Source organism: Cuculus canorus, chromosome 1, assembly GCF_017976375.1.
Source record: "Cuculus canorus isolate bCucCan1 chromosome 1, bCucCan1.pri, whole genome shotgun sequence".
NCBI classification, from domain to species: Eukaryota; Metazoa; Chordata; class Aves; order Cuculiformes; family Cuculidae; genus Cuculus; species Cuculus canorus.
The window spans coordinates 175,316,189-175,338,964 of NC_071401.1; the positions used below are offsets into that span (position 1 = coordinate 175,316,189).

Consider the following 22,776-nt stretch of genomic DNA (forward strand, 5'->3'; position numbering starts at 1 on the left):
TTTGGCTGAAGACATTGTGAATATTATCTCTTCTCCTCTGGGAGCAATCATGTCTGTCTTTGCATTTTGGAGCTGTCTTCAAATTAGTTCAATTAGCTCCTGCAAACTGAAGATAAAATGAGTTGCAGAGCTGTCTCATCAAGAAGGAACTTTGGTCAATTTAGGTCGTAAAGACCCTATCAAACTCTTGCTTTATTGTTGTTCTCATAGGAAAGGATTGGGTATTTTTCACTCAACAAAATCTTACAGAGAATAAACATTCCAGTTATTAAGGGGGCAGGAGAAATTGCCTTAACTTTAACTTAGAGATAAAAAAATAAAGCTGTAAATCAAGTAAATGAGTCCACATGAACTGGGATATAACAACATCACTATATTGCTCATCAATGTCATTACTAATTTACTTGAAGAAGTGTATGTCCAAATCAAAGAGTATTAAATTCCAGAGAAACTTCGGTTACAACTGCTCATCTTTCATCATCTGTCTTCTAAGTAATCCTACACTCACGTGGAACCTGAAGTGAGGTTCCTCAGCTCCCTGTGCTGTCACTTAGAGAAAATCCGAGGCCTAAAGGTAGATGTCAACATATTGTTTACAAAGGATTGGAAGAGACCTGCCTAGTTTGTGTGTGAGGCTCTTCAGGATATTTTTTGCTAGCCAGATCCTTCTCTGCAGGGCATTTTTATCACAGATCTTTCAGGGACAGAGTTGTCTCTGTCTTTGGCTAGACTGTTGCCTTACAGGACCGTGACACGGAGAAATAACAGCCAAGAAATGCAGAGGAATTTAGATCTAGAAGTATCAGAGCTGGCATGGTAGAGTGGTGGAGCTGAGCAGTTAAACTGCCTTAAATAGTGCACATAACGCTCCTCCAATTGAAGAAACAGAACTAGTAAAAGTGAGTCTTAAGAAGTATTAGACTGGACAGCTAACTCTTAGATGGCTAAAGTTTAGGTAGGATTCATCCTAGCTTGGATATTAACTCCAAAATCACAATCCTAACTTAGATGATAAATCCAAAATTACAGTCCTCAGTGTCAGCATGTATGTAAAGGCACTGAGCACTTCTTCCTGTACCCAGAAGTTCTCTAAACATCTTAAGGTTCCCACCGAGTGAATGAAGCACCCAGTTGCAATCCAGCCTTACACATTACCTGAAACTGATCTCCATGAAAGGCCAGTGCATAAGCGTAGATCGTAGGCACTGTGCCACATGTTACAGGGTCTCTTTTTCAAAGACACTCCAGTTCCACCAATAATCACAACAAAAATTAAGGCACTTTGAAAGAAAAATAGCTGATCAAGGAAATCATGCCACAGTTTTCCAGCCATCTTACAGCTGTGTGAGAGCAATTTTTAATGGAAAGTAAATGTCAGGTTTGCCTTTGCCAATTAAACATTGAAAAGCACTTGTCAGTGACAGAATATAGAATCACAGAATCATAGAATCACTAGGTTGGAAAGGACCCACTAGGTCATTGAGTTCAACCATTCCATATGCTCGGTATTATTTTATTTATCTCAGTATAATCAAAAAGTAGAAATGGAAAGCTAACACTGGCATTGTGTGCTGGTGGCTAGACGCATTCATGGGGGAGAGGAAAGGTGTAGATGTGATCTCTTTTTAGAAGTCATCTACCTGTCACTGAAGTATAAGGAAGTTTTAAAATTTGAAACCCTCACAGTGGAGAATGCTTGACCTTTACCACAGTGTTTCAAAACACAGCCTACATTCTGTCTCACAGGCTAATGCAACTGCTGCATCACTGCAATTTCCGTTCCTGTGTTTACAGTGCAGTTGCATCCAACTCCTGCTTCACAAGGATTTGGCCATTAGCCACTTCCTCTGATTCTTAGAGGGGATGAAGGAATGATCTTTACATTGTTTGGGTTTAATTTTGAAGCAGAGAAAATCCCTCTGAACACATCATGTCACTAAGTCTGCGAGGCAGCACACAGGAAATGTCTGAAGTGGATTTGCTCTGAGCCTTGTCAAAGCATGGGATTAGCCTTGCAGGCTTGTGGGACTCTGCTTAATTTGAATTTTGATTGTGTCTCATGTTTATATGGAATATTGGAACAAATGCAACTCATCTGAAAGAGCTGAAGGGTCATCTGTCTGTTTTGATCTCAGATTATGCCATTGGGCTCACTTGGGTTTTCCTCACAATGAAAACTAGCCAAGATGTCTCATTTCCTTTCTTGTACTTTTTTTTCAGTTTGATAGTCAAATATTTGAAATACTCATAAGGCAGAATTCAAAAAATTTATAATATCCTATAGGAACCTATTATGAAATAAAGTAAAAGAATTACAACTATTGTCATTTGTCTTTTAAAAAATATTATCTGATATGTATATATGTATAAGTATGTTCTTAAGTCTACAGTGCCTTATAAGCACTTCAAAGTTAAGAATAAGATGTTGCTTTGTGCTTTAATAATACTTAATGTCTGATGCGTGATAGCACTAGGACTTTCTAAAATGCTACATTAAATAGCTAGAAAAGTAAGAAAGTAAACCCCAAGATTTTCTGATCCTTTGGCTGATTCACTTTGTGTTACAATTTCCATTTTGATGCACTAGAATTACATTCGAATTGTGCCTTGTTCCTTATGAAAATCTCATCTGATCTGAATTCCCACATGTGCCGTCTCCTTTTTTTTTCACTTTCCATCATGCACAAATGGGAGCTACAAAGATTTGACATAAAACTTTAGTTTAAAGGTGGCTTTTAAAATAAAGTTGCAAAAACATGAGTACAACTTGAACCCTAACATTGGCATGATTTTGACATTTCACATGAATTAAGAACAAGGTGAGAATTTGATAGAGATTATAGAGATCAGCATAGGTTTGGAAACCTATAGGGTCTTATCTCACCTGTAAGCTCTGCTTTATTCCTGAATGGTGCTCTGTTAAACATCACAGTCCATCCAGATGGGAGGTAGATGCCAAGAGCAAAGAGCAGGTTACTGCAGTAAGAGAACATTGAAGAAACAACTGACTATGCGAGAGAGCATCCCTGGGATTAGGAGTCTGAGAAGAGGAGAGTTTGGAGAGAGCAGGGAAGGAAGGGGAAGTACTTTAACGAGGAAAGACCATCCACAAGGCAGACCAGGGAGATCTCTGGTAATGAGGACAGCAGGCAGAGCCACTGCAGGCAGATGGTCGTGTTTGTCAGGACGGGGTGGAAGCCGATCACAAATCCAGCTCACACAGCAGCAGCAACAAACACAGACACACCAGGTACTTTTTCACAGAGCCAGAGAATAAAACTAACAGTCCCTGAGCTGGTGAGCCACACACTCTGGAGAGAGAAGAAGGCAGACATCAGCCAGGAGAATTGTTAATGTTTCTATTGTTTTATTATGAAAGGAAGTTCACATGGTGAAATTGCATTGACAAGAACAGTTTAACCAAGGTTAAATTACGCTTCTAATCTTACCCATTTCCTCCTTCTCCAACGATTTTGTATTAAAATCAAGCACCAAGAAGCTAATTCATGCATGATTCATGCAGATCCTTTCTTCTTTGCCTCTGATTTTTATTTCCATGCAGGCAGACAGAATACTACTCACATTGATATAATTGGGAAAACTGTCATTGATCTTGGTAGAAGCAGGATTCAGCACAGCACAGATGGGTTACTGATTTTCCATGGGATATCCATTGTCACTATTCACTGCCGGTATCATGCGTAACTATTAGAGGAGCACAAAGTACTGTATGACAGTTGTAACATTAGAGATCAGTACATTGCAATCACATCCAAATTGTCATTAGCCTTAGAGTAGGGCAGTGCTTAAAGGGACAACTGCTATGTTGCAGGCAAATGCTTAAAGCACAGAAGTAGCTGAGTGATTTTATTGTACAATAATGTATGCAAAGTCTGATTTTCTATAGGAGACCATCGGGAATTTTCTAAATCATAATGTTCATTCTGGTTAGGGTTTCATATAGTTCAAATTCTGTTAATTCTTCTTTGAGGCTACCTTGTGAGTTCCATAATAGTAACAATGCTTGGCTTTCAAAGCACTTTCATAAAACAGCTGTAGAGAGGCCATTTCAAGCCACAGAAATGGGTAGTTATTTTGACAGTCAAGGCAGTGATGCTGAGATACCAAGAACTGCTTTCCACATCATTAACCACAGCCTTTATCCCTTGCAAAAGTAGCTGGTAAAAAAGGGTAGCCTCCTTTTTGTCATAACAGCTTCTCAACAGTTCGTTTTGTGTGGTATTAATCATGAATGTCTTTTCACTTCTCAAAAAAATGATTTTTGCTTGCATAATGGGCCAGATATAATGTTCTCCAAATTGGCATGCTATGACAGACAACTGGACTGCTGAAGTTTTATTGAACTTGAGATTAGGTATTGTAACCTTTCAAAAACTTCAGCCAGTCCAAAATGTAACCACCTTCTCAAACACAGCCTCAGCACAACACCACCCAGCAGTTGGTGTGGGCTCCCTGGCATACTTTTTCTTAAAAGGAAAGATCAGTTTAACAGTCCTTGTGGACTATTTGCCTTCAGTGGGGTCACTGAAGTTTTGATGAGAGCTCATGAGATCTTTCCCGGCTGCTGACAATCACTCTCTGAATCTAAGTACCGAAGAGGAAAATTCCCTTCTTTGATGCCATCACAACAGAGGGAGCAACGTTGAACGTGGAAGCACTGACTGCACTCACAACTTGGCCTTGTCAGTGTAAAATTAAAAGCAAGCATGAGAGTGGATCACTATCTGCCAGTCTTTTTCCATCTGTATAATTATTAACTGTTTGCTTGAATTGATTTTCAGCTCAAAAGGTGTGCATTGGGCTTTTGAAAACCCCAGGACAGAATAGGTTCTTCAGGATGTATCTGTGCATGCTTTGCTCCATTTGTATGTGACTTGATCCGAATGATCTACTCCATGAACAAGCACTTGGACCTACACTGGGACTCCAAGGGCGATTCAGAACTAAGACTGAATTTTCACCTTGTATATCTGTAATAAGGATGGAAAAAAGTATTTTGACAGCAGTCTTGAGCGTGCTGTTCAAGTCTCTAGAGTTCTTTTTCTTTAGAGGAAGGGTCACACTTGTCTATGGAGCACAGCACTAAATAACAATAAAGACAGACAAGGAATGAAATAGGAAGCAAAGCTCTGCTATGCAAGTTGCACAATGTGCTCAGCAAAACAATTGTATTGTGAAAGCATTGACATGAAATAAATTCATTTTGCAGTATTTATTAGTATGAGAATTTGGTTGCCAAAAAGAGATCTCAGGGGATGATAAATAGGTTGTCTTCTCATTTTATTGGGTATGGTAAAGTTAGTATTGTAGGCTTAGAAGATGAACATAGGAGATTTGAATCCCTTAATTTCCTGGCTATTGTAATGCTACAAATAAGCAGAATTTTCTGCAGAAAGGAACCAACTTGATAGAAGGGTTGAATCCACTGGGATATGAGGATACTGATTAAGAAGATATTGCAAATACTGTTTATCTACACCATGGCTCAAGAAGAAATGGATAACAAGGAACATTTAGTACCATTTGAAACATGAACTTTTAGATGTTCCACAAAATGCTGCTACTCCTAAGGAGTATAAAACAAAGACTTTCTAGTTTAAACAGTTTGGGATTTATTTCAGTGAAACATTTTCCATCTACAGAAATAAACAATTTTTTCATCAGAAAGGGTTTGTTTGTTTTATTTTTCTTTTTTTTCTTACCAAAGGTATGGAAATGGGCAAAATTTAAATTGACAATCTTGCAATTCAAAATTTTCATCAGGAACTTTCTGTTTAGAATTTAATGATGTAAGACTGCAGGAGCACAGCTGTAAGTTCATTATAATATTTTTGAAATACAGAAAAAGTATGGATTCTCAAAGTATTTGAAACAAAATATTTAAGTTATCTTAAACAATATTTCCTCAGGTTTTTAAGTTATAAAAAAACCTGTCAGAATTAATTTATATACTCTGGAGTATAAATATAAATTAAATATAAATTATGAAAAATATAGTGTATAGAAAAGTATTTTCCACCCAGCTACACTTCTAGCAGTATTTCCCAGAGCTCCTAAATGTCAGATCTGAACTCTATCATTCATTTCTATTTAAAGACAAATGATATATTTATACTATTTTTAATGATCAGAAGTATGTACCAAGTGGAAACAAAACAAAAAAAAAAATACTGAAATGCTTGCTTACAGCATCAGTATTTCAATATCCAGTATAGAAATCTCATCCAGACACGTGATGATCCTCTGAATTATGAAGCATGAACTGCTATTGTCTTCTAGTACAACTACTATGTCATTACCCAACTAAGCAACACTTACTGACCGTATTATTGTCTGAGACAACACTTCAATGATGTGCTGTGCTCAGGTCTGCTTTTGGACTGATAGTACAAAGTAGTAGTTTGTGATCTTGGCATGGATGACTGACTGCAGAGGGGCCAGGGCTGGTGCCTTCCCCTTGGAGTGGCAGAACAAAATTCAAGTTGACAGAGTGTGGCTGGATATACTTGAAAACAAATCATTGAGATTGTTCTTCAGAATTTTTATGCAAGTGAAAACCCATCGGGATTTAGGGAATTGTCTAAGTGTGAAAAAAACTTAATGTTTTCAATCTGGAGTTACAAGCCTCAACATATTTTGAACAGCTTTGAGAGCTGTGAACGGTCACTTTGTCAATAGAAAATGAAGGATGAGAATGCAAATATTTTCCTACTCTTTAACACTGTAATCCATTCAGGAGTAAAATACTATGAAAGTCATAGCTCCCTCAGCTCAGTCACAAATCTGTCCTGCCTTACTCTACAATATAACTGCACAAAGAATGATCCCATTCCATCTGTGTGCTGTAAAGTGGAGTGAGAAGACTGAAGCAGTTGAGACATAGGGACAGCCATAAAATGTTAATTTCCTTTTGTTTCTTGACTCCAGGGATAAGTAAAATATTTGAGGCAGATTGGAATCATCCTCACCGGTAACTTTTTTAAGCTTCCGTTCATATGAGGTTGCCTGATTAGGTACAGCATACTTTGCAAGGCTTTCTATTAAAAGGAAGTAAAATAATATCACATAACATCTACCGCTCAAATCCAGATTATAATGCAGGCAACCTGAACTCTTCTTGTCTTCAAATGATAGTCAGTTTAAATAGTGCTTTGCCAAATTTTTACATTCAGATAACAGCTATGCTTCCACTAATAAGAAATATGTATATGTCAAGCTGAGGATCAAATTAGTCTAAATTCATGCATGTTAGAAAATAGTTGACAACTGACAATTAATTAGAGCTCAAGGAAACAGCTCATATCTATTCCTGTCCCTTGTGTTCAAGGTTTACCAGGACAAACAAACCAAAGCCAGACATAGCCCAAGCCTGGGCTCTCAGTTTTCTGTCACTCTGGCTCTGTCTCCTGATGTCCTGACCTGCTGACTGGACTTCCTATGTACAAAGCCTGACACAAAATAGGGCAAGAGTTATGCTAGTTAGGGAACCAAGAACAACAGGGGAGAGACAAAGAGATGGTCATAGAACATGTTCCCACATGTTACAGTAAGACAAGACTCAACACAATTGCTTCCCTTGATTAGAGTGAACGGGTGTTCAAATATAGACATTTTCTGACACTTGGTTAGAAAATGTTGGTGTGCAAAAGTCAACGACGAGTTAGCATCAAGACAATGTGCCAGCCCACAGCACTTTGTCTGTGAAGTAGATTTTCGCTGATAACAATATCACTGTGATTGAGCACCCACACTATTTGCCAGATTCAAAGGAACTCATTTTTCTATAGAATCTGTAAAAGCAAAAATGATGGAGGTTCTCAACAGCCTTTCAGAAAACGATCTGCAGAATTGCTTTGAACATTGACAGCAACGTATGAGCATTACAAGCACAATCTCAGGAAAAGCTTTGCAAGTGGAACCGAACCTAAATGAGGATGATGGGTCTCACAGCCTAGAAATGTTCCCTAGGCTAAAACACCTTAAAACCATCCATCGAAATGGCTTCTGTTAAGAAGAAAAGACATGTTATTGTCATAGGGGACTCCCTTCTGAAGGGAACAGAACGACCAGTCTGCAGACCAGACACATTACATAGGGAAGTCTGCTGCCTCCCTGGAGCCTTGATTAGAGATGTAGAAAGAAAACATCCAACTCTGGTCAGGCCCATGGATTATTATCCTCTATTGATTTTCCAAATAGATAATTATGAAATCCAAACAAGTAATCTGAGGACAATTGACAGGGACTACAGGGCCTTGAGACATATAGTGAAGAGATCAGGGGCACAGGTAATGTTCACATCTGTCATTCCAGCTACAGGGAATGATGAAGGAAGGAATAGGAAGAGCCAAGAAATAGGTACCTGGCTCTGAACCTGGTGTGAGGAGCAAAACTGTGGGTTCTTTGATCATGGGTTGGCCTACACAGCACCCAGTTTGATGTGCAAGTACGGGGTTCACTCGTCCCCAAGGGGCAAAAGGACAATAAGCAAAAAGCTAGCGGGGCTCATTAATAGAGCTTTAAACCAGATGTGAAGGGGGAGGGGGACAAAACCAGGCTTCAGAGAAAAAGGCCTGGGAATGGCATTCCAGTGTCTGAGGAATGGTGTGCCAGTGAGTACCTTTGGTCTGCTACCTCACAGGAAGTGGAGAATAGCACTCCAAACCGCAGCATATATGTAAAGATAATCGATGGGTTAGAAAATTCAGTGAGTGGTTCACTTAGGAATTAGGACTATTCCCCTTAGGAGCATAGTGGGATCGACAATCCAGCTGAAGTACAGATACACCAATGCACTCAGCATGGGCAATAAACAAGAGGAATGATAAGTAATTGTAAGACTGAAACGTGGTGGGATGATTTGCATAACTGGAGTGCTGCTATGACTGTCTGTAAACACGTCATGGGGGATAGGTGAGAAAGGAGAAGTCATGGGGTGGCCCTCAGAGAGTTTTTTGGTAGCCTTGACCTTAACGATGGTGATGATAGGGTTGAGTGCCTATGAGTAAAAATCAGCAGAGCACCAAACAAGGCAGATATCAGAGGTCTGCTATAGACCACCCAACCAGGAAGAAGAGGCTGATGAGTTATTCTGCAAGCAAGTGGGAGAAATCTCATGACCACTAGCCCTTGTCCTTGTGGGAGACTACAACTTAACAGATGTTTGCTGGAAATATTATACGGTAGAGAGGAAACAGTCTAGGAGGTTCCTGGAGTGTGTGGAAGACAACTTCCTGACACAACTGGTGAGAGAGCTGACTAGGGAAGGTGCCTCACTGCACCTGTTGTTTGTGAACAGAGAAGGCCTTGTGGGAGATGTGATGGATGGAGGACACCAAGGGCATAGTAATCAGGAGATAGAACTCTCAGTTCTAGGAGGAGTAAGGAGGAGGGTTGGTAGAACAGCCACCATGGATTTACGGAGGGCAGACTTTGGACTGTTCAGAAGGCTGGTTCATAGAGTTCCATGGAAGACAGTCATTAAGGACATATGGCAAAGGAGCCCAAGAGGGCTGGGTGCTTTTTAAGAAGGAAATCCTGGAGGCACAAGAACAGGTCATCCCCGTGTGCCAGAAAATGAGCTGGCAGAGAGAAAACCAGCTTGGCTGAGCAGAGAGATCTGGCTGGATATCAGAAAAAAGAAGAAAGTATATGAGTTTTGGAAGAAGGGGCAGGCATATTGGGAGGACTACAGGGATGAAGCGAGGTTAAGTAGAGAGAAAATCAGAAGGGCTGAAGCCCAACTAGACCTTAGATTGGCCAATTCTGTGCAAGACAATAAAAAGTCTTTCTACAAATACAACAACTACAAAAGGAGGGCCAAGGAGAATCTCCATTCTTTACTGTACACAAGGGAGACACTAGTGGCAAACGATGAAGATAAGGCTGAGATACTTAATGACTTTGTCTCAGTCTTTAGTAGTAAGGTAAGATGTTCTCTGTTTGCTCAGCCTCATGAACCAGAAGACAGGGAGGGAGAGTACAACAAAGTTCCAATGAACCATGAGGAAATGGTTAAAGACCTGCTTGGCCAATTAGACATTCACAAGTCTATGGGGCCAGATGGGATCCACCCAAGGATATTAAGGGAGCTGGCAGAAGTGCTTGCCAAACCCCTTTCCGTTATCTACCAGCAGTCCTGGCTGACTGGGGGAGTTCCCTTGGACTGGAGATTGGCAGATGTTACACCCATTTACAAGAAGGGCAGTAGAGAGGATCTGGGAAACTACAGGCCTGTAAATCTGACCTCGGCACCAGAGAAGGTCACAGAGCAGGTCATCTTGAGTGTTATCATACAGCACATGCAAGACAACCTGGTGAACAGGAGCAGTCAGCATGGGCTTATGAAAGGCACATCCTGCCAAAGTAACCTGACTGCCTTCTGTGATGAGGTGATCTTAATGGATGAGGGAAAGGCTGTGGATGTATAGCATTCTTGGACTTCAGTAAAGTCTTTGACACAGTTTCTTATATCTGCTTAGGAAACTGACTTTCACCAGCCTGGACAGGCACACCTTCTGCTGTATTAAAAATTCTCTGGATTAGCAGGCCCAAAGAGTTGGAGTAAATGGAGTTAAATCCATCTGAAGACCAGTAACAAGTGGTGTCCCCAGAGCTCAGTGCTGGGTCCAGTTCTGTTCAATATCTTTACCAATGACCTGGATGAAGGGATTGAATGTAGCCTTAGCAAGTTCACGAATGATACTAAGCTGGGAGGAAGTGCCAATCTGCTTGAGGGTAGGGAGGCTCTACAAAGGGATCTGAACAGGCCGGATCTATGGGCTGAGACCAGCAAGTTGAGGTTTAGCAAGGCCAAGTGTAGTCCTGCACTTGGGTCACAACAACCCCACGCAGTGCTACAGGCTTGGGGAAGAGAGGCTAGAAAGCTGCCTGGTAGAGAAGGACCTGGGGGTTTTGGACAGCTGACTGAACATGAGCCAGCAGTGTGCCTGGGTGGCCAAGAAGGCCAATGGCATTTTGGCATGTATCAGAAGCGGAGTGGCCAGCAGGACCAGGGAGGTGATTCTGTCCCTGACTCAGCACTGGTGAGGCCCAACCTCAAATATTGTGTTCAGTTTTGGGCCTCAGATTCAAATTCTGATATCCTTCCTTATACAGAACCCTCACTCTCTGTATATAGGTGTCTTGCACTGATTCAAGGATCCTTCTGTCTCTGAGATTCCTGCAGTCAGAAAAAGACTCACGGAAGGAGATTAGACTGTATAACACGTCAAAACTCACAGAGCAAAAAACTGTGGGAGTAAAGATATATGGTTAGATTTAGTTGTAAATTGTAATGAGAGTTTAAGGTGTAACAAAAGACTTAGATTAACAGGAATGAGTTGTCTAAAAGAAGCTCTGATGATTTTATTGCTAATGAAAGCATTTGCAACCATAGGAGTCATGCAGCATACTGCAGAAGAAAGACAATCAAAATTCCGTGATAACCCCAAGTACACTCCCTTTCAATGAGTTTACAGAGCATCACACTTCAAAATGTGTCATTTCTTTGTATAAAAAATCACTGCTAGGTTGCAAATTTGAGGAAGTAGTAAATATTTATTTTATATTTTGTAAGAGAAAATTTAGCAGATGGAACTTTTTGGGATGATAAGGATGTAGCTAGCTGTATCTAATGGGGGCTGGAGGGGGAAAAGAAACCAAAATTAATTGCTCTTTTTTTTATTTATTAAATTTTCTTTGGTGATTTTTGGTTGCCAAATGTTATGGTTTCATTCCAGGAAGAGAGCACTATTTAACTATAAAAGATGAGAATAAGATGTTCTTTTAGCTGCCAGATGATAAGTTTGACTGAAAATAGTAGAAAACAAATACGCTTAGCTTTTAATTACATTCAAACACTAATCTGCAACATTCACATGACTGCCAAGATAACAGACACTACAGCAAGAAAGTAATTGGTATCTTTGAAGACAGACAAGTAATACCAAAATTATGAGGAAGATAGGTGATGATAAGTGAGATCAGCTCCAGCACTGACATTTGTTAGCTGACTATGCTATAGTCCAGCATGCATTCAAAATGTGTATTCTTTTAGAAGATGCGGCCACAACATGTAAAAGACAGTTTTATTTTGCAAAAGATCTTAGGGTAAGTGTGACATGAACGATTTTTGTTTAAGCACATACTTAGATACACTATAGAAATAAGCTGATGACCCCTACTTTGAACTCTTTAAGAACTGTTACACCGAACTGCAAGTCCTTATCACTAGGGGAAGGTAAAGATATGGTTACACATGGACATCAGCTCATGTCTATCAGTGCTGCAATACAGCAGTCCAAAACAGTGCCTGCTGAGGAATAACACTTATCACCATCTCAAAGTTTATTTGTGAAACCTTCTGACATCTGAAAAGAATGTGATGATCTCCAGAGAAGAGATATAGTTTTTGTGCAGACAGAAGGCAATAAATCATTTTACAATACTCATTCAGAGCTGTTTAAAATGATTTTGCATGCTCAAAATAACCAGTATGCAGTGTTAACCTTTAAGTTTCTCTAAGAAGATGCCAAATTCTCTCCCGTATTCTTCAGTGTATAATGGGAGAACTGGTACTATCAATCATTTTATCTTTCTAATGCAGAAAAATACTTCCGTCTAGCAGCTTAGAGATATTCAGATGCTATTGTTATCTTCCAGGCAAACCCGCACGAAAGTTTTATAATACTAGATGGTGTATTTAGTTTACGTTTCCAGGCGTTGGCAGGGGCAGAAGACAGGAAGGCTGCGGCAGTGGCTTCTGTGATAAGAAAATACATGCCCTGTGTCCAACAGAACCAGTTCCAGGCCTCTCCAAGATGGACCTGATGCTGGCCAAAGCTGATCCCATCAACAATTCTGCTGGTATGTCTTTGATAACATACTTAAGAAGGGGTTAAATTATAAACAGGATCTGTGAGAAGGAGAGGTGAGAAAATGTGAAAAAAACAGCCCAGCAGATGTGAAGGTCATAGAAAAAAGAGGAGTGGAGGTGCTCAAGATGCCAGAGCAGAGGTTCCTCTGCAGCTCATGGAGAAGACTATGGTAATGCAGCTTGTTTCCCTGCAGCCTATGAAAGACAATAGTGGAATAAATACCCACATTGTAGCCCATAGAGGACCCTATTCTGCAACAGGTGGTTGTACCCTGAAGGAAAATGAAGACCATGGAGAGGACCCCATGCAGGAGCAGGCTCCTGACAGAAGCTGTGGCCAACACTGAAGCAGTCCATTCGTGAAGGACTTTATCCTGTGGAAAGGACCCATGCCAGTCTTGCAGAACATCAGTCCATGGGAAGGATCCATGTGGGAGTAGTTCATGAAGGACTGTATCGCGTGGAAAGAACCCCATGCTGGAGCAGGGGAAGAACATGAGGAAGAAGGAGGGGTGGAGACAAAATGTTATGAACTGACCTTAACCACCATTCCCCGTCCCCCTTGCGCTCTCAGGAGGACAAGGTAGATGGGTCAGGAGTGAATTAATGAAGTTCAGCCTGGGAACAAGGGAAGATGGGGGGAAGGTGGTTTTAATTGTTTTTTTTTTGCTTCTCACTATCCTACACTCTCACTAGTTGACAATTAATTTAACTAAGCTTCCTCATGCTAAATCTGCTTTGCCTGTGAAAATAAATGATGGGCAATCTCCCTGTCCTTGTCTTGACCCTAGATCTTTTTCATCTTATTGTCTGTTTCTGTCCTCCTAAGGAGAGGGAGTGAGAGAGCAGCTTGGTGATCACCTTGCAGCCAGCCAAACTTAACCCACCACTTAAGACAATCTCAATTATTGGTAAAAATTATAGAGAATAAAAATACAAATTAAAGAGATTTCTCAAAGTAATGTTTGAGATTTAAAAAATGGCACATCATAGAGCTGCAAAATCAAGAATCTGAAAGTTTTGTGAGAGCAAAAATTATTTTCCAAAATAAATTGCTGGAATCCAATGAAAATATACGTCTATACCTGAACCAATTTTACGATTTGTTTATCGACTTAACTTTGAATTAACTTAACTTTTGACCCAGTTTTGAACTGCTGCCACAGATTTTGTTTACCTGGACACTCTAAATGTAAAGAAAAGAGTAAACAGTAACACTGACCATGTCCTGCTAAAAAAAATTTCAGTGACTCAACTTTCAAGTTTCTCAATTGTGAGAAACTATTGCAATTAAAAACTGTCTGAATTCTCACTTATCGTTGTGACAGAATTGAGCTTTTCTGGACCTTCCATACTTCATATCTATCATGTAAAATCTTAATGATTTTGGCAGGCAGTATTAAAAATAGTATAAATCAAGTGAACAATATATTCTGTTCTTGCTGATATTAATGGGAATTAAACAAGCATATCAAAAGAAACACAGAGTGTAACTAACCTGTTCAACTTTAGCAAATTAAGTTCAAATCCCCTCATATGTACATCTAGAGACTCATTCTACCATCCCAAATGGCATTAAACATTATAAGGAAGGTTTAACCTGTTATGGCTACAGACAACAAGTGTGAGATAGATACCAAACTTCAAGATGAGTGAAGATAGAAGTGATGAATTCTCAACTTAGTTTTAAATCTTGAAGTTGTTCCAATCCTAGTGCTAAAAGCAATATAAATGAAATGTGAGATTATTTTCTGCCTTCAAATCACCACCATGTATTAATATGCTCTGGTTTAGCTTAGCGCTTTGAGTACAAAGCAAGATAACCGATGTTTTGTTACAACTAGCCAGAAAAGCAGCAAACCAAAACTCAAAAATATAGGGATTTTTAAATGGTTTTTAAAACCTGAAATTGCTAAATCACTTCTATTTCCTACATATACCTCTGACTGCAGAAGACAACAGAAAGCAAGTAGAGTCTTCTAGGCAGAGGAGAAAAATAGCCTCCTTTTGAAAAAACTCAGCCAAAAATATAGTTTGAGATGTCTTCAGTTTTCCCAGGGAAACAATAAGAGCAAGCATATATTAAAGATAAGTAGATTCTACAGGACAGATTTAATGTATTACCAGTTCCTGAACAGAAATAGGCTCATGGATTTTTTTTCTCAGACTTGACTAAACTTCTTTCAGAGAACTCTGTCTTGGAAGTTGATAAATAGCAATGAAGCATGCCCATTTGTTTCCAAGCAACTCTGATGCCCAGTAGTATTCTGATACAGATTTTATTACATTCTCTGTGTATGGGAACCCTACTTTTCAAAATATTTATTCTGGCTTTTCCTAGAAAGGAAAGCTAATGATATTAGTATAAGCAGCTGATTAAAGGGTTTCAGTAGTCTAAAATGTATTTCACTATTGAACACCTCTTTCATCTTTTGGAAAAATAAATGGAAGCATTTAATGCAGGACATTAGAAAGAAAAAAATAAGATTCTTCATCTGAGGTGTCTCTGTAATTTAACTTAGTTACTGAGTTTAGGGAAATGTTTCCTGGAGCACACAGTTTCCAAAAGAGAAGTGCATCTAAGAATCCCTTTCTATTAAGTTTCATATTGTCAAGAAAAATAAGACTATATTAGATTAAAATAAATGGGAAATGGCAGAACCAAAATGAACATTTCCTAATGATTGTCAAATAAAAATAATCAGTCTTTCATTAATCCATGAATTACTATAACTAAAAGACTCAAGAATGGTCAACTTTTGAGTGGGTCCAGAGGAGAGACATGAAGATGATCAAGGGGCTGGAGCACCTCTTGTATGAGGACAGGCTGAGACAGTGCGGTTGTTCAGTCTGGAGAAGAAAAGGCTCTGGGAAGACCTTACAGCAGCCTTCAAATACTTACAGAGTGCCTGCAGGAAAGACAGGGAAGGACTCTTTAATAAGGAGTATAGTGATAGGAAGAGGGGCAACAGCTTTAAGCTTAAAGAAGGTAGATTTTGATTAGATACAAGGAAGAAATTCTTCCTGTTTAGAGTGGTCAGGCATTGGAACATGTTTCCCAGAGGAGTTGTGAATGTCCCATTCCTGGAGGTGCTCAAGGCCAGGTTGGATGAGCCTTTGAGCAATGTGATGTAGTGGAAGGTATTCCTGCCTATGGCAGGGGTGTTGGAACTAAATGATCTTTAAGATCCCTTCCAGCCCATGTAAGTCTATTTTTCTATGAATCTATTATTCTAAGTCACTATCGTGATAACAAAGTACAATTAGGTCCTCTGATCTTCTAAACCTGTTCAAAAATCCATTGAAAGTGATAGGAACATTTAAATAAAATTCAGAAATCAAAAGACTAAGCAGATGCCCCCGCTTAGATCCAGGGATTTTTGCTGAGCAGCCTGATAGACAGCACCCCTTACCATGGGAATTACACTATTAGAAAATATATACTTGAAATAGAAAATAGAAGTCAGTAAGTTGTTCTTTGGGGATAGCTAGCAATGCAAAACAAGCTGGAGCTCTTTGGCCCCATCTCTAAGCAGATACTTCTTTCAAATATGAAGCCTCATTTATCTCCTTATAGGTTCAAAGACCATAATATTAGACTGAAAAATCACATGAAAAATAAACCTCAGTTTTAGTGAGACTCCACATTAACCTCATTGCCTTGACAACAGTAGCTAGATTAGAAACACTGTGATGATCAATCCTCACCTTAAGTCATTTTTTTCTAAACTGTTCACTAAAAAGCTAGTTATTTCTGATATTTCTCCTTCTGGAGTCTTAGGTATTGGTAAACACACTCATGTATGCTCAGGTAACTAGTTAACATCGAGTTGAATAATGAGAAAGATTACTTAGATTGTTTTGAATTTCAGGTAAATAAATGTCTTCTCTATCGGGCCAAAGGAGTATTTAAATCTTGTGAAGAAATAACCTAGTATTTTTCAAGTGGTAAAAGAAGCACCATTATTATTTTGAGAATTACCCAGGATGAAACCAAAAATTGTATGAAATTTGCAGTATTTTGAGATAGTTGTTCTCATTTAAAACAAATTTCACACTTACTGAGTAACTAAATCAATACTTTCCAACATTTTTTTGATGCCTGTAATTGTTCTTTCAGGCAGATTATTCATTACGATACAATGGGCTGATTTGGGGAAACTATTTATCTATAATGCATGAATGTTCATGTTATGAATTTGCAATGTCCTTGATGGACTCAATGTGCAGCAAGTCAGCCCCAGGCTAAAAAATATCTGAGAAAAAAAGAAAATAAATCATTATCATTGACAGCGGAACTGTGCCAGGCCTTTTGGAACATTGAATGGGAATGTTTTATAAAGAGCTGTGGATTAAATGAGTGGACAGGGAGATGAATTGAGAACTGTCTGGATGGCAGAGCTCAGAAGACTGTGATCAACAGTGGAGAGTCTAATTGGAAGCCTGATCAGCAGTGTTCCCCAGGGGTCAGTACTGCGCCCAGTCTTGTTCAACGTATTCATCAATGACCTGGATGAGGGAAAAGAGTTTACCCTCAGCAGTTTTGCAGGTGATACAGAACTGGGAATAATGGCTGAGCTGCCATTCAGTGAGACCTAGACAGGCTAGAGAGTTGGGCAGAGAGGAATCTAATGAAGTTCAGAAAAGACAAGTGAAGCATTCTGCACTTTGGGAGGAATAACCCCCTGAACTAGGATAGACTAGAAGGTGACCTGCCAGAAAGCAGCTCTGTGGAGAAAGATCTAGGAGTCCTCATAGGCAAGAAGTTAACCATGATCCAGCAATGTGCCCTCGCGGCCAGAAAGGCCAATGGTGTCCTGGGGTACACCAAGATGAGTGTGGCAAGGAGGATGAGAGAGCTTATCTTTCTGCTCTACTCTGTACTAGTGAGGCCACATCTGGAATATTGTGTCCCCTTCTGGGCTCCCTAGTTCAAGCAGGACAAGGAACTACTGGAGAGAGTCCAGAGGAGGGCCGCAAAGACAGTGAGGTACTGGAGCATCTCTCTTACGAGGAAAGGCTGACAGACTGGTCTGTTTGACCTGGAGAAGACTGAGAGGGGATCTTATCAACACTTATAAATATCTAAACGGCAGGTGTCAAGAGATGAGGACGGACTCTTTTCAATGGCACTCTGTGACAGGACAAGGGGCAATGCGCACACACTGGAACACAGGAAGGTCCACCTGAACACAAGGAAAATCTTCTTCTCTTTGAGGCTGACAGAACAGAGTGCTCAGAGAGTCTGTGGAATCTCCTTCTCTGGAGAGGTTCAAAACCTGTCTGGACATGTTCCTCTGCAATGTCCTCTAGGTAAACCCACTTTATGAGGAGGCTAGATGATCTCCAGAGGTCCTTTCCAAACCTACCGTTCTGTGATTCTGCGATGTAATGAAAAAAAATAAAAGAAGATAATTTCACCAATTTCATCTGAAAAGTCAATACAAACTAAAAAATATACAAAATGGAAAAGTCTCTATCAAGATGGCAATAAAAAAGGGAGCTTGGGAGAAAAGTCGGAAACAAATGTGTGAACTGTTGGATTACGGGACAAAGATCAAAGAAAGCTGGATGAAAGATAAGGTGATAACACCTCAACCTTCAGAGGAGTTGCCATGAGGGAAGGGACCCAAAAGAAATGGTTTAGAAACCTGAATGGACACTAGTACCTGCTAGGAGGAGCAGTCCATAACAATAAAGAAAGCAGTGGGTGCTGACATGAATTGGATTGTATCTCTTTATTTAACTGTGTATACACCATCATACTGAAGCTCTGAGAAAATCTGGATTTAAGCTACTAGGAAAACTGAAGGAACCAGTGCCTCTACAGTTCTGGTGACCTTCTTTTCAGTTTGTTATGTCTCATGTAAATTTGGAAACAAGTAGGATTATCCTGCATAAGCCTATACCTCTCAAATTAAGTATTCTAGGCTAAAATAGTCCTATGAGTTCTGGACAGTCACTAATATAGAGAGACAGGCATCTCTTTAATGAAACTCAGCCCCTCCCTCTACCTTGATCCTCTGGGTCAGGATGTGATGAGTTGCCTTCTGGAAGTGTCTGTCCCTCCCCATTAACTACAGAAGTCAAGCAACTAGAGAAGGCTAGATACCTATCCATTAAATAAGTTAATTTAAGAGAAGTGAATCTTAGCCTGAAAGGTGGTATTTGGAATTGCTGAGACATAGAAAATTTGAAAAAGCCGTGGTTCCCCATGTGCTACCTAAAGCAGTCTGTAACCAACAATCTACTGATCAACCCATGCAGTGGTCCAGCATTACCTAAGTTCTAAACTATAAAATGTTATCACAATTGTAGTAATGTTTTCTTACTCCTGTTTTGATCAGATTTCTCATGCATGATTGTCCTTGCTGTCTCTTCCCATTACTGAAAAATGTATTTGAACGCAGGCAAGGATTCTACCTTCTTCCAGTCTTTCAAAATTTATTTCACGTAGAGAAACCCTGTACAAAATAATGGGCAAAATTACCTGAAGTATCTATTCAGATTTGGAGTGGCAGAAAGAAGGGAGAGTCTTGGCATGAGTCCATCACATAATTAAGCAATGTTCCTGCCAAAACCAAGTAGAAAGAAATTTGAATATCAGAAACATTGACATTTTTTACATGCTTACCTATCGCATTTCAAGGATGTCTATATTATCAGCCTTAACGGACATACTGAATCATTATTTCACATGATCATCAATTTTAAAAAATGCAGAATTAATGAATTTTCTACAGTGTGGACTCAGATTGCTATTATTCTGTAAAACTTTGGATCATTAATTACATGTTAGCTTTTAAAAGCTGCTTTCTGATTGACGTAGAGTGAAGCAGATGTCAAAGTGATCTAAATCTGACTCAGCTTCAGAACTAAATCAGTTGGCACATGGAAAAAATATTTCATCCAATGTGCACAGATGTAGTAGGTACATGAAAGCCCCTAAAACTGAAATCCCTCTTCTTTTGGGTTGTTTTTTTGGTTTCTTTTTGCTTCAAACTCCCAAAACTGTTCAAGGGACTGAACCTTTATGATCTTTCTCTTTCCTTGCAATTAGTTTAAGGGAAGGCCATTGTCTCCCATTTAAAATTAGTCTCTGGTTCATTAAAGTCTGAATTAGCTTGTTCTGGCTCAAGGGAAAGAAAATGTAGGAGCAAAATATTTTAGTTTTTAGTAGTATTTATGTAAGGAAGTCAGCAAATTACACTTGATGCTTCCTTCTGGACTGCTGTCTTTTCTCTGGGGAGATATGGAACAGGACATTGACTTAAACAGATGGTTGTTGCCTCTGAATTATTTAACAGCTAAATCAATGAGAAGCTGCCATGAAAGGAAAAAGTGTAATGGAAGTATTCCTTCTCCGTCTCTGTTCTTACAAACGGTCAGGAACAGTGGGCTATTGGCAGCACCAAAGCCTGTAGGGTTCAAAGCAGAGAATGCAAAAGTGAAACCTGGATACTAGAGCTACCAAAGAGACACCATTACATAAGAAATACGTCTATCCTCTTCGAACGGTATTCCATCCAGTTTGATACGCATCTAGATAAGATTAATGGGATAGGAGGATTAAAAATAATAATAATAAAAGACTAGATTACCTGTATATCCTGAAGCTATGCAATCTACGTAAGATATGCTCAGATCTCATTTTTAAAACATGTGAGACTACAGGCTAACTACTTTGAGCCGCGGAGTCTTCTCTGGGATAATTTACAGACAACATCTCTGGAGAAACACTGGAAGGCCAAATTCCTTCATGTGCTTGCTGTTATTTTGAGAGGCCAGTGTACAACCAGTTGCGATATCTGGGCATAATGCTACTGTCACTAGAAGGAACACTCCTTGCTCTCAACACCGTCAAACTTGTGAAAGCCTGGTGTTTCCTTGAGAGACAGATCCTTCATGAAAGCTTCATGCTCACAGGTCAGATGTCCTTCAATCTCAAAATTCCAACCTTCCAATTTTTAAAACAATCATGAAAATTTGAAGAGTCTGAGGTGTGAGCTTCTCCTCAGTCCTCCATTCTTGTTTTATTGGTTGAAATCATAAATTGGAGCCAACAGTGGTGATCACAGCTGTCATCAGAAGAAAATAAAATATAGGATAAGATCCTAGCTGTCATAGCTGCCCAGTGGGGCAAGGCGGTGGCGTAGGATGGGGTCTGTGGTGCTGAAGCACTCTCCATGAGCTGCTGGTAGATCATCAGCTCCAGCAGCCCCCAAATAAGGCTGCCACGTCACACGTTGTTCATCAGCGCTGAGTGAATTACACTGGAGGGTGAGCATCTGGAATGAACTGCGTAAGTGTCAGGCAGCTGGGTTGGTTTTGCTTAGCTTGTAATCAATTTCTTATTGCTATTTTTGCTTAATCCAAATTATCCAAGTATCCATCATACATTGGACTGACTATTGAGCTAAGCAGGTCGTGCGCAATGTTATATACTTAATAGGTCACAAAGGAAATAGTAAATAATAAATAAATAAATAAATAAATAAATATGAAGCAATTTCACTACCACCCACTGGGAGGAAAAAAAACAATAGGAAAATCTGTATGCAGCAGTTCTGTGTCTCTGAATTAAAAAAAATAGCTTGGCTAGAGACCTCACACAGAGATAAATTATGCCCAGTTCAGCAGTATTATGCCTCTGCAAAGCTGGAAATTCATTTTTATATTAAGAGTTGTCACTCTACATATAAGTTCATGTTCGTGAGTAAGACTAAATTTAAATGCTTGAAAGTAAAGTATCTTATAATCTTTTAGTACCGCTAGGTCTAAGGCAGGAAGAATCTTAAGGCACTTCTGTGAACATGTGAGAAAAAAATCTGCCTGTATCGTTATAATTCTCTTAAACAACTGGAGGTGTTTTAAAGATATATAGATGTGGCATTTAGGGACATGGTTTAGTAGTGGACCGTCAGCGTTAGGTCAGTGGTTGGATTTGATGATATTAAGGGTCTTTTCCAACCTAAATGATTCTGTGCCTCTCCCACAACTGAAAAATCTGAATTGTGCAAAACTGATCTTTTAAAGCAATCATGTATGGTGTAACTTTCCAATTAATGCCCAGTTAAAATGAAACAAAGGTCGAAACATCTACCTGGCTAGAGAGTGGCAACTTTTTCTTGTGGAATTTGTTGCATTTATGTCAAACAGACATATAGCAATATTCTTACTTACTGACATTCTGTAGTCTTCACAAAACACAAAATGCGGTTTTAAAGTGTGGAAAGAGCCTGTGTTAAATACTAGAATGAGAGTTTCTCAGAAGTAGAAACAAACAGACTACACAGTGTAAGAGATCTCTCAGTTTCTGAGTATGGAAAGCATGAAAAATATCTGAGTATCATTTTAGTATTTATTCACCTGCCTGCAAATTAAGGCAGCCTACACAGCTGCTCTTTTCTAATTGTAGAGAAATGAGGCTGTTTGCCTTCTCACAGTAATGATTTATTATTCCCACCAAACAAATCAGTAACAATAGAAATTTGATGTTAAGAAAAGGAAGTACCATAAACACAGATGACCTTTTGGTGCCTAGTTCTTTAATGAAATGAAAAATTTGCATAGTCTTAAACATTTCCACAAGGTCCAACCCTTGCCATATACCAAAATAATTAAGTATATTCTGAATCTCACTAAAATTGGCACACATTTAAATTGTTTGGAGAATAAGAAAGTGTTGCTATAGCTGCTTATAATAGTCAAGATTACACTGAACAAAGGAATAAATCACTAAACAGCAAACTCATTATTTCTCTGCAAAAACATTTCAGTTAGACAACACATGGAAATGTTGAATGTGCAAATATGACCCACCAGTTTCCTTAGTTATAAATTTTCTTGTTAATTTGTTTTCATGTTATTTGTTAAAG

At 39.3% G+C, this 22,776-nt stretch overlaps 1 long non-coding RNA gene across 1 annotated transcript in view; it reads right to left on the bottom strand.

Annotated features, from left to right (window-relative positions):
- The window catches only part of LOC128850951 (uncharacterized), a 32,730-nt gene extending 11,630 nt beyond the window's left edge, over positions 1-21,100 (bottom strand). The window contains exons 1-2 of the long non-coding RNA XR_008448217.1: positions 20,500-21,100; positions 19,389-19,469 (exon numbers count right to left, since the gene is read on the bottom strand). This is a non-coding gene — a long non-coding RNA (uncharacterized LOC128850951). The remainder of the gene's footprint in view (positions 1-19,388; positions 19,470-20,499) is intronic.
- Between the last annotated feature and the right edge of the window lie 1,676 nt (positions 21,101-22,776).